At 37.2% G+C, this 13,396-nt stretch overlaps 1 protein-coding gene across 3 annotated transcripts in view; it reads left to right on the top strand.

Moving 5' to 3' along the window:
• The first annotated feature begins 38 nt into the window (after positions 1 to 38).
• Positions 39 to 13,396, top strand: part of BZW2 (basic leucine zipper and W2 domains 2) — a 40,063-nt gene continuing 26,705 nt past the window's right edge. The window contains exons 1-2 of one of the 3 annotated variants that reach the window (XM_026678032.2): positions 81 to 170; positions 347 to 488. The gene's annotated coding sequence lies outside the window, so the exon portion shown is untranslated. Of the gene's footprint in view, positions 171 to 346; positions 489 to 799; positions 821 to 13,396 lie in introns of those variants that run through there. The other 2 variants (XM_026678031.2, XM_087945185.1) reach the window with 2 other exon arrangements.

The following is a 13,396-nucleotide window of genomic DNA, read 5'->3' as shown; positions in this document are numbered from 1 at the left end:
CAATCACCCCCTCTTTGTTTATAATGGTGCAGCCTAGCCGTGAAGTAGGCGGAGCTCAGGCTGCTTTTAGGTGTCAATGTGCTCGCCCTTCACTTCTCCATTGTGTGCAGACGCTGGTATTGCGTGTATTGTTGGCTTCTCCTTAGACCAGAGCCTCTTCACCGGCAGAGGTAAGCGAATGTTGGGTTGTGGAGAACCGGCGCCTTGAGCAAGAAAAAGGCAGAAAGCGAAGAGGAGGAAAAGTTGAACAAAAGGAGTACAAGGCACAAAGAGAAGAGGGGGCAGGAGGCATAATTACTCTGGCTTTAGAAGGCATAGAAATGGAAACTCTTGTTTTTTCCGACAGGTTTGACTGCTTAGCTAATCAGTTAGCCAGGCTTTGGGCTAAAGGCTTTCGAGCGACTGCAGCAGCATCAGCAGCGGCGGGAAATTTTGGAGGCGAGACCAACTTTGTGTTGGAAGAGGTGTACGTGCGTGACTTTAGCAAGGTGACATGGGACAAGAACGTCGTGCTGGGTTGGAAGCAGCAGCGGGAGCTTTTAAAGCGTTCATTTGTGCAGCTGCCTTTTGCGGGAGGGCGGGCCAGAAACTGTCTTTGCGTGGGGATTTAAAGGCCTCCTAATAGGGATTTGGAGGAGGTGGGGGCAAATACAATACTAAAATACAATACGACGAAACGTGTTGGGCACCGAAGTAGCACCAAAGAGAAATAAAAAAGGTGCCATCTTTTCCTTATCTCTTTGGTGAGGCCCCGCACTTGGTGAAACGGTTATAAACGAAGGAAGGAGGCGTTTGATACTTTGTAATATCCCAAAAGCAGGTACTGGTTGCTTGAGGAAGTGAAAGCTTGCTGATGCAGCGCTACAGATCCGGTGGTCTTTAAAACCAATCTCTGTCTTTCTGTGGGGCAGCGGGGCACGCTGTTTTTTTTTTTTTTTTTTACAGAAGCGCAGTTGGCATCCAAGAAACGTCGACCAGAGAAGTATAAATTTCATTTGTGTGGCATTTTATGATAACTTAGAATATTAGATTATTTATCTGACAGTAAATTCCATTTGGGCTCAATTCTGAGTTGTCATGTGGGTTACATCTGTCTGAAGGAACCAGTGTATGAAATTCTGAGTGTAGTTCATTAATGTACAGGTGTATTTAAATATATATTTCAAAATGATTGAGATTTGTGGTTAAAGGGTAAGGTTGGGAGGATAGCAAATGTCTTGAAAACTCCTTGTACCAAACAAACTTTTTATCTCTGTCACTCTGAATGCTTTTATAAAAAAATAAAGTTGCATAAAGTTGTTTAGATTTCCATGGGTTTGTTGAGGGCATTCAAGTTTATTATGCTTAGACAGTATCTTAACTGAGTAGGGGAAGACAAATAACTTAAAAGTAACATTAAAATTATTTACAAGGTTTACTGTTTCATTGAAAGATACTGTAGCAACCAACCAGTAATGTAATGTCAGGGATCTCAGATTTGAGGAGATTGAACAGATCTAGGATGAAGCCCCAATAAATTAAGACTCATTTATAAAATTAGAGTTTCTTGGTTTTATTTTTCCTAAGGATTAGTAGAAATTCCGTTTTGCAATTGTGGTTTATTTAGTGGAATACTTTCTGAATATGACTTTGAACTCCTTTTTAAAAGTTAAAATTTCACAAATGCAAGATTAAAATATAACATCTTGGTTTTATTAAACAATATACTAAAACAACTTTTTAAATATATTTTCTTTCAATTATAATTCTTGCTTGGCTATTAGATATTTTTTATAGCTTACAAATAATTCTGAGCAGCATTTTATACTATTGATTGTGTTAGGCTAATTACACAAGGCTAGTAGTATTTTCAAGTAGATGCACTTCTGCATCCAACTTGCTCTACGTCCAGTATCATGTGTCAAGCATTCTCATGGAGAGCTGTAAAAGTGGGTACAGATGAGGGAAAAACCCACCATCCTTGCAAATAGGTGTGATTGGATGTAATTTTGTCCAGGTAAACCTGTGTAAAGCCTTCTGGATCATGTAAGATCCAATTTGTGTAATGATTTAGTCACCAGGCTAGAGACCAGGAAACTGAGTTCTATTCAGAAGTCAACACTAATTTGAATGCATAAACAAACATACATGCTCTTTGTTTTTTATTCTTTGTTCAATCAGCTTTTAGCAATTATGATCAAAGGTGATTATCAGATCCAAATGAAAAGAACTAGAGCATCTTGCTGTTCTCAGCTGAAAGTTACCAATCCCCTTTAATAAGGAATTATAGTCTTTTCCACTTTGTGGCTATGTTTATCTGGAAACTATAATTTAAGATCTATAATCCACCACAACTAAGATCTATATTATTACAGATGAATTTGTCAGGTGATAATTTACTACATTTTGTACAGTATTTCTTGGACCATTATTTAAGAAAACATTGTAGTTGCATGATTCTAAACTATGTGTGCAGTGGAGTGAAGATTATTCATAGGTTGATTGATAAACTTGTTTGGAACAAGTGGATTTGATTTGGAACAAATAGAAAGACTAAAATTGTTGACTATTGTTTTCTTTCTAATAATATTATGAAAAGGCAATCCATCATCCTGTCCGTAAATTCTATATTAAACTACACAATGTACTGCCTGCAGATAAATGCAACTTCTGCTATTGTTTTAATCTTTCTCCATTGTGTAACGTTGGACAAACATAAGATTGTCTTTTCAGTACTGCTTCCTTTTCATTGTGCTTTCTTTTCAAAAGGTACGAAATATTATGCCACTGAAGATTAAGAGATAAAATTGAACAAAATATTATAGGTGTCTATTTTTGGCAAGTGCTATATTATTTGGTAATACAGTAATTATAGCAAATATTGATTCAGCTATAATGAATTATATGTCTAGGTTCAAGTTAAATCACATTTGAAATAGGCCTATTGCAATAAACTATTCAGGACTTCCCAGGCTCAAATTAAAATATAATAAATGTAAGTACAGTCTGCTGCTTAAATCAAAAATACGTACAGATTTAATGCCTCTTTTTCTTTATAAAATGTGTATGTTTTATATAAAAACCCCCATAAAATTAGTATTTTTAAATGGACTTGAAAGATACAAATTAAAATAGCTATTCCTATTTATTCAGAATAAAACCATGGAAAGATAACTGGTAAATGAAGACATCTGTCAGTTCATATTTTTCTCCAAATAATAGTCTTCTCCACCAAAACAATAAAATGTATTTAATTTATTGATTAGCTTTCCTGGTAAAAAAGATGTTTCAGGTGAGTACCCATGATACATGAAATAAGATAAATACTAACTAAAAATGTCAGTCCAGTTGCAAAAAAAAATTATAACAAGGAATCAAAAGCTGTATCTTGTACTATAATGGCTTTTTACCCTTCTGTATAAGATGTTCTATGTTCAGTTCAGTCATATATATATTACATATATAATACATACCATATGTATATATACAGGTGAAATTCAAAAAATTGAATATTGTGCAAAAGTTCATTTATTTCAGTAATTCAACTTAAAAGGTGAAACTAATATATGACATAGACTCATTATATGCAAAGCAAGATAGTTCAAGCTGTGATTTGTCATAATTGAGATGATTATGGCTTACAGCTCATGAAAACCCCAAATCCACAATCTCAGAAAATTAGAATATTACATGCAATCAATAAAACAAGGATTGTACATAGAATAATATCGGACCTCTGAAAAGTATAAGCATGCATATGTACACAGTACTTGGTTTGGGCCCCTTTTGCAGCAATTACTGCCTCAATGCAGCATGGCATGGAAGCTATCAGCCTGTGGCACTGCTGAGGTGTTATGGAAGACCAGGATGCTTCAATAACGGCCTTCAGCTCTTCTGCATTGTTTGGTCTCATGTCTCTCATCTTTCTCTTGGCAATGCCCCATAGATTCTGTATGGGGTTCAGGTCAGGTGAGTTTGCTGGCCAATCAAGCACAATAATCCCACGGTCATTGAACCAGGTTTTGGTGCTTTTGGCAGTGTGGGCAGGTGCCAAGTCCTGCTGGGAAATGAAGTCAGCATGCCCATAAAGCTCGTCTGTGGAAGACGAGCTGTCTCCTGGTAGACAGCTGCATTGATCCTGGACTTAATTAGACACAGTGGACCAACACTAGCAGATGACATGGCTCCCCAAATCAACACAGACTGTGGAAACTTCACACTGGACTTCAAGCATCTTGCAGTGTGTGCCTCTCCATTCTTCCTCCAGACTCTGGGTCCTTGGTTTCCAAATGAGATGCAAAAATTGCTCTCATCAGAAAAGAGGACTTCGGACCACTGACCAGTTCTGTTTTTCTTTAGCCCAGGTAAGACACTTTTGATGTTTGTTGTTCAGGAGTGGCTTGACGAGAGGAATACGACATTTGAAGCCCATGTCCAGGATCCGTCTGTGTGTGGTGGCTCTTGATGCACTGACTCCAGCCTCAGTCCACTCCTTGTGAAAGTCCCCAACACTTTTGAATGGACTTTTCCTGACAATCCTCTCTAGGCTGCAGTTATCCCTGCTGCTTGTGCACCTTTTTCTTCCACACTTTTCCCTTCCACATAACTTTCTATTAATGTGCTTTGATACAGCACTTTGGGAACATCCAACTTCTTTTGCAATTACCTTTTGAGGCTTTCCCTCCTTATGGAAGGTGTCAGTGATGGTTTTCTGCACAACTGTCAGGTCAGCAGTCTTTTCCATGATTGTGATTCCTACTGAACCAGACTGAGAGACCATTTAAAGGCTCAGGAACCCTTTGCAGGTGTTATGACTTAATTAGCTGATTAGAGTGGGACACTTTGAGCCTAGAATATTGAACCTTTTCACAATATTCTAATTTTCTAGATTGTGGATTTGGGGTTTTCATGAGCTGTAAGCCATAATCATGAGGCTGTGGAATCAGGGGTGGAATTCTACCAGTTCTGTCCGGCTCTGTAGAACCGGTAGCTCTGAAGAGCAACAGACATAGAACCGGTTGTTTAGCCCACTCACCCACCTGGGCTCTTACCTGACCTTTATTTCCTGCTTTTTCAGTCCCTGGCTGCTGTGCAAGGCACAGCTGCAGTTGAAAAAGCAGGAAAAAAGTGATGAAGATTTACACACAGCATGCAGGGAAGCACATCATAAATCACCAAACCAGTAGTTAACCCTCTTGGATCCCACCCCTGTATGGAATATACTATCGCAGACCCTTTTTTTGATAACTTTGAATTGGCATTGTTTAGAGTAGGAAAAGCAAATTCATATAGAATGAGGTTATTCTAAAGAGCAATATCCTAGGTGAAGAAATAGACAACAAATGTTATTCTTTCTTTCTTTGCAATATACTTCCAAGCAAGGTTATCAGTTCTGGGATGTTACATAATAAAATAATACATTCCTATAAACTTCTTTCTTTTGCTTAAAATTTAGGCTTATGTTTAGAGCTGAATTAGAGCAACATTAAACATATGTAATGCTTTTAAAAACTAAATTTCAGGGACTGGGCCACTCCATAACTATCAGGAGCACTGGATTTTGGATTTATATTGTTTATACTGGGGAAATTGTTATAAAAGATACTACTCATTTCAGAAAGGCAAAAATCAAGCTCCTTATGGGTGATTATTGATATCCATGAAGACTAAGCAGTTATTTTCATCATGCAGTTTTGTTAAAATTTAAGGATTTTAAGCATAATTATTTTATTACTGTATTTTTTTTCAGAACACAAGAAATCCAGTTTAAAATCTCAAATTTAACTCAAACCTGCCCATGTTGAAATAAATAATGGCTTTATCCTTAAAAATATTTAATAGTAATTCTATAGCACCCAAGGATTATTGAAAGAGTATAAAGAAAAATAAAATCCAAACAGGCAATTACTTGTAGAATGTAGGATGTCTACAGTGCCATCAAATGTTACGAGTTGAAGTAATTCCAATAATTTACATGGACAAAAAGTTTCTAGTCAAACTTTGTCTTCTTCAGGACTTCTCAGGATTATTGGAAACTTTATAAGCCATGTGGAAACTGGGCAAAGAAGATATAAATTTCATGCCTATTGTTATGTTAATTTGCCTTTGAATAGAATCCAGAGGATTTAGAATATCTAAAAATCCTGACCAAGCCACTTAAGTGCTGTTCCCTAGAAAGTTTCATGGTTCTATACATATAGACATAGTTCTCTTATAGAACTGCATATAGTTCTCTTAATAAAAATGCAATAAAATATATGTGCATTGCAATTATTATGGATCGAAATCTGTTACCAGGTGAGAACCCTTGTTTTGTCAATAGTTTAATAAGAAATGTATTCTAGTAGGCTTTCTCAAATTCATCATGAATGTGCAGGAAAGAATCCAGGTTGCTTCTCTTCTCTTCATCCTTCAGATGTTTGCACTAAGCATGCAGATCCAACAAGGAAGCCAAGTATCTTCTGAAAAATTTCAGGAGTGAAATGGAGTGAAATATCAAAAACATTTTTGGGAGAATATTTAGATATTATCTAACCAGAGCTTATTGTCCCAAAAATTGTGCTCGAGGAAAAAGGTGTTTTTTTTTTCAGACTGAAGGAGATCTCTCTTTAACAGTAAATATGTCATTCCCTCTACCAGAGTGACACAATCTTGCCTATTCAAACAAATATTTGTAACATTTACTGTTACAATTTGTACAATTATGAATTTTAGATTGCAGTGGTAAAAAGCATTCCACTTCGAAAGGCTAAGGAAAGTCAGAGTGATAAACAAATCTTTTCCATGCTGTGGCATGGAAGTAACAAAACTTGACACCCTCAAATTTAAATCATCCTTCCTCATCCTTATATCTAGGGTTTAAATTTTCATCCAGTCGTAGCTCTAATTTGAGTCATATGCAAGGCTTATACAATTGACCATAATTATTTAATAAAATAACATTTTGGCTTAATTGAAGATACATATTTGAACATTAGTTTAGGTCTCAGTATGTACTGACATATATGGAACATGGATCTCCCTGAAAACTAAAATTGGGAGAAAGTAGGAGTTATATATGTTCTGGCATTATATTGTATAGTAGCTTTTCTGATTGTGGAGGGAATAACGCAGAGATTGGATTCATCCACAATGTTAAACCATAGTTTAGTTTATTAATTTTCATTTATTCTGCAGTAAGAGTTCAGTTCTGGTAGTTTATATAATAAATGATAGTTGTGCATACAGTATCTTAGTACAATATATGGCTGTCTGATTTTTTAAAAATCAGATATATTCTAGGCTTAGTGTATGTCAAGGTATGATCTAAATAAAAATCAAATGTCAATCTGATTCATTCTATCAGATTTTTCTTAAACCATGTGATGTGTCTTAGTTTTTCACATTCTTTAGTTATTGGAAATTTGTTTTTATGTGCATGCAGACAGCAATCTTTTATATTCCATCTTTTTCCTTCAGTACCTTACAAATAAAGTTCCTGTTCTGAGGTCCTTCTTCCCTTAGGAAGCTAAACTTTTAAGAAACTAAGTGTTGCATGTCAAAAGTACAGAAGAAACTAAATGACGCTTTTCCTTTTCTCCTTTCCATATTTTTCTTCCATCTTATGAAAAAGTTATTTTTTTCCCATTTCTTCTCAGACTTGTGGCTAGCAAAGCCTGAGTATGCTATATCTTTGCCAAATGTCTGACATACCAGGTCAGCTATAGTCACTGCATTTGATAGCTGTTACATTAATATGAGATCTAAGCTGGTAAGCATTGTTGCTTTGGGGTCGTCTCGTCAGCCTCTTGGGTTGCAAAGCAGAGGCCACCTTTTCTGTCATTATGTGATCCAGCCTTAGTCATCTCATTCATATGTGATTTTTGTCATGTTTGTCAACTTTCCAATTTCTTACTGCTTTTTCTACAGTCTGGCAGTCCTCATGGGACAGCATGTGTGAGCTTTGCTATTTTGGCATAATCAAATATTCTGTTGACCTCTATTCAATTCTATTGTGTGATTGTAACTGGTCTTTAGTGTAACTGGTCTTTTAACAGCTTCCTTTGTCCTGAGAGACTTAAATCAGCCCTTTAAGAATTACAAATACTGATAATCTTAAAGTTTCTATAAAAAGACCCGATGATTAGCATGTTTGGAAGAAAAAAACAGCACAACTATAGACGAGCTTATTTCATTGTCTTTTTAATTAGGACATATTGCAATTATGCCCAATATAAGTTGTAGGCTAGGTGCAATATTTTATCTTAATACATTGACATGGATTTTCTGTTCTATTTTTTTCTTTCTCTTCTCTTCCTTCAACTTAGTCTTAACTTCTGACAACTGCCTGACAGAAAGTGATGGCCAAAGTCACCTAGCTGGCTTTTATGCCTAGAACTAGACTACAAGTAGACCTTGATTTAGAATTACAATTGAGCCCAAAATTTTAGTTACTAAGTTTTGCCCCATTTTAAGAACTTTCTTGCCACAGTTGTTAAATGAATCATAGCAGTTGTTGTTAGTAACATTAAGCAACGTTAAGTGAATCTGGCTTCTCCATTGACTTTACTTGTTAAAAGGCTCAAAATATGTTCCCATGACTCCAGGAAACTGCAACCATCACAAATATTAATCTGTTACCAAGCTTCAGATTTTGATTACATGACAATGGGAATGTTGTGCTGGTCATAGGTGTAAAAACAAACCTGTCACTTTTTTCAGTAGCGTTCTAATTTCAAACGGTTACTAAATGAATTTTTGTAAGTCAAGGACTACCTGTACTCAGAGAGCTAGTTTTATGTAATAGTTCAAATGCTACACTACAAACTGGGAGATCATAAGTTCTAATTCTTTTTTAGGCTTGGTGACTCTGGGCCAGTCATTTTGGGGGTGGGGGGGCACAACCCCTCTGGGTTATTATGGGAAACTACAAAGAATGTATAACATTTTGAGTTATACAATAATAAAGCATGGATGATATAAAGATATACAAATAAATAAATGACGGATATTGTATTCTGGATAAAATGAACTACAGGCTACTGAAGTACTGTTCTCTATCTAATAAGTGAAAATTTTATGTATATTTTATGAACATTCAGATTAAGATAAGTATAATGCCATGTTTGTTTAATTTTCATATCTCTCTTCTCCTTACTTTCTGCTTACAATTTATCGAAGATTCTTTTCCTTCTCCTCATTATAATTCCTTATTATCTGCCAGCTGCCAGTGCAACCTTTCGTTCACAATGTTCCACTGTTCATCTGAATCTCCTTACCCATAGTGAGTTTACCTCCTAGTCTTTTTACTCCTTTACAAGCCAATCCAGGTTTCTTATGTCAGTGCTGGAAACTCTAGACTAGGCAGTCTGATCCATTTTTCTGTTCCATTCCATGTTAATAAGGTGACAGCCTGTCTAGCGCTATATCCTGCAGTAGTTGAAATATACATGCACTCTTCTGTTTTTCATTTCCCTTTTTATATATCCTACATCCAAGATATGTATCTTTGCCTTCCCCTAAAATAAATAAATGAACTTGATATGAAACCAACTACTTTCTCCAGTCGGGTACTGCACCCTGTCATGTACAAAATAAAAACAAAGTTGTATATTTTTAAAAGTTTTAAAAATAAGTCACAGGACAACAAGATGAGTGATGAATAAATTTAATAAATATATAAATGTAATAAAGATAGGTAGTTCTCAACTGACAACAATTTGTTTAGTGACCGTTTGAAGTTACAAAAGCATTGAAAAAAATGAGTTATGACCATTTTCACATGACTGTTGCAGCATCCCCTTGGTCATGTGACTTATATTTGGATGCTTGGCAACTGATTCATGTCTATGATGGTTGCAATGTCCCGAGGTAATGTGATTGCCTTTTGCAACCTTGTGACAAGTAAAGTCCACAGAGAAGCCAGATTCACTTAACAACTGTGTTACCAATTTAACAACTGAAGTGATTCACTTAACAAATGTGGCAAGAAAAGTTGTAAAATGGGGCAAAAGACACAACAGATTTCTCACTTAGCAACATAAATTTTGGCCTCAATTTTCATAAGTTGAGAACTATCTATCAAGACTAAAAATCAGGTTTCCCCACTCCTGGACCATCACTATAACTACTAGCTGGATCAAATTATTTTGAAAATGAGTATGAACACGCAAGGGAGCCTTTATTCCATTCTGTAAAATGGAGAAAATAATTTACACATTCTCATTTTGAAAAATTAAAGTACTCTAAATGTAAATATATTTAACCCCTTCACCAGTGATGCTCCCTTTAATACATGCGGAGCTTTAGTATGTTTGTTTGGTTTGCTGCCCATTTCACTGATAACAGCAATCCTGGTATATAAGCAATCATATTGGAGATGCTTGCATTAAAATACTGCTCCCATAACATTGTTCATGACATTGTATGCCATTTTGAGACATTTAAAAATGCAGTTCAAAATCATTCAATTTAGTGCATCCTATTGTCTTTGCTTTCTCCAGTCGTTAACCACTTATCGCATTCAGATGTTAGATTAAAGCACATTCCAGCATGTGAATAGAAACATTTTTCTGTTTCTTTTCTTCCATATGCTCCATTCGTGTCCTGCTTATGAGTCACTGTACTTTTATTTGACTTTGAACATTTATTGCTGTTTGTGCAGTAGATCGGGTGCTTTACTTTGAACTTTTTACATTTTTCATATCAACTGCACTGCTATTTTGTTATTTCACATTTTGAGCAGTTCGCTAAGGAAGTTTGTATTATGCATTGCAATAAAAACTAAACTGTGAAATGCCAAGATCTGAATTCACAGGGTAATCCTAAATTACCTAAGTTCTTTACTAAGAACTCTCAGCCTTAATGTGCTTTTGTTTGATTTTGTTTGAGTTAGTATATTATACAAAGCCAGACAGTTGTGTTTTATTCAATAAACTACTGTATGGTTAAATCATATCTTAGGCAATTTATAAATCCAATCTCTGAGGGTCTGTATTTAGGATAACAAAGTGTATAATTCCATACTTCATTCTTTCCAAGTTTTATTTTATATCAATGGTTTTTAAATGTAAGTTCCAGAAGATTTAGCATATTTCACCAACCAAAATATTAGCAAATGAAGATAATTTTTTTGAAAAATTTATTTCCTCTGTGTAAATTAAGGACACCATCTATTCACCTGAAGCAAGAACCAGGTGCCGAGTTCCTTATTGGAAGTGCTGATATACCTTCAAATGACAAATGAGATGCTATGTGTTGACTATTCTCAGCAGATATTTAAAATGTTATGACAAATCAGTTAATTGTAGACAGTAATCCTAGAAAACAAGAAAATCATACAAAATTTTCTAAAGTCTAAAGGCAATTCTGCCTTCCACAGAAGACCTGTACATTGTGTGTGTCAGAAGGAAGGTTCAGAAAATACCTACAGACCACACACTTCCTGGTCACAAACTGTTTCAACTCCTCCCCCTGGGATGGTGCTATAGGGCAGAGGTCACCATCTTTTGGACCTCAGGGACCATCAAACTCATACTTTTAAATCCTGAGCACCACTAATATGATTTTTTTAAAAAAATAATATATTTAACATAAAAAATTTATACACACACACACACACACACACACACACACACACATATATATGGTATTCAGCTTTGTTCGGGTATTTTTCCACGTCATTATAATTGTGCTTTTAAAGTTGTAGCAACGTTTCGGCAGAATCTCATCTTATGAACACAATACAGAAGCCTGATGATGGCAGATGAGATTCTGCCGAAACGTTGCTACAACTTTAAAAGTACAACTATAATGACGTGGGAAAATACCCGAACAAAGCTGAATACCATACATGTAAGTACCCGCAAAAACTTAGGAAAACATATATATGTATGTTTGTATGTATGTATGTATGTATGTATGTATGTATGGTATTCAGCTTTGTTTGGGTATTTTCCCACGTCATTGTTGTGCTTTTAAAGTTGTAGCAACGTTTCGGCAGAATCTCATCTGCCATCATCAGGCTTCTGTATTGTGTTCAATGACGTGGGAAAATACCCGAACAAAGCTGAATACCTTACATGTAAGTACCCGCGAAAACTTAAGAATATATATATATGCTTAATTATAACAAAATTGTAGATGCTTAATAATAACTGTGGGGCAGAGCGAAGGGAAAGGAGAGGCCTCTCTCTTCTTTTGGGGGGGAGAAGGGAGGATTTAAGAAGCCACATGGTGCCTAGAGGCTGAGAAGATCTGAACGAGGAAGAACTGGCCCCCCTCAAATGGAAAAAAATCAGAGCCATCTCATACCTCCCCCAAGTCAGAGGAAACCTCTCCTTCCTTTGCCAGGAGTGGCTGCCTGGAGTTGGGGGAGGGAAGGAGGTCCGGTCTGGAAGCGCTGACGAAGACGGGCTCCTAATCAGGCAACACCCCCCCCCCATTCAGCCTCCATATAAGAAGAGCATTCCCCGAGGTTAAGCTCCAGGTTTCTCCTGCCGCTTCCAAGCAGAGAAGGGTCCCTCCCTGTGTGGAGGCTGAAGAGGGGGTGTCGAGCCCAGAAAAACTCAAGCTCTCGCCCGCATAAACAGGCTGGTTATTAGGAGCCCATCTTCCTCAATGCTCTTTTGGTCTGGGCATTTGGTCTCCCCAGTCCCTGCCCAACACCAAAGGAAAGCTAGCCATCCCTTCCCTTTTCCTTCCCTCCTATCCTTCCCCTGCTCCCCCATTCAATCCTACTTCGGGACAGAGTAGAGCGCACTGGAAATATGGGTTGGCATTTCCAACACGCCTTTCTCTGGCACTTGCCTGTAATTCATGTTCCTCCAGGCCTGGCTTGCTGAGGGGGGAGAGCAGCCCAGACGTCTCTGCTGCCTCCCCCCAGGAAAAGAAAGCAAGCAGAAACATAGCTCTCGCTGGGGCCAAAGAGCAGAGATTGGAAGGCACAGGCAACAGAAAATGGTGCTTTTCAAAGGTGGCAGTTTCTTCTCTTGCCTGTGGCTTCCTTGACCTCAGCTCTTTTGACCTCCCCAGTGAGAGTATGTTTCTGTTCGCTTTCCCTGGGCAGTGATGGCTGGGGCCATGGGGGGGCAGCAGAGCAGAGCACCAAGAGGGACAAGGAAACTGATGTTGCCCCCGCCATCCCATTCTGGACCTCTGAACTGGATGGTGAGCACAAACTTTCCCCCCCCACCATTACCAGACAGTTCTTTTTCTGTCCTGGGCCGTCCCTACAGCCAGCGGCTATTGAGGAAGTGGTTGGCGACCACTGCTATAGGGCATTGCAGGCCAATACAACTAGACACAGGAAGAGTTTTTTTGCCTGGGCCATCACTCCACTGAACACCTAATTCTCACCTTGTCTAATGTGTATTTGTGTGAATATGTAAATGTGTATTTACCCATGTAGTATGGCTATAATATTTATTATATTTTGTAT

The sequence above is a fragment of the Notechis scutatus genome, chromosome Z (assembly GCF_049901735.1).
Source record: "Notechis scutatus isolate UNSWTSFEM ecotype Mainland chromosome Z, rNotScu1.2, whole genome shotgun sequence".
Taxonomy (NCBI): domain Eukaryota; kingdom Metazoa; phylum Chordata; class Lepidosauria; order Squamata; family Elapidae; genus Notechis; species Notechis scutatus.
This window is presented reverse-complemented; position numbering and strand designations above follow the sequence as displayed.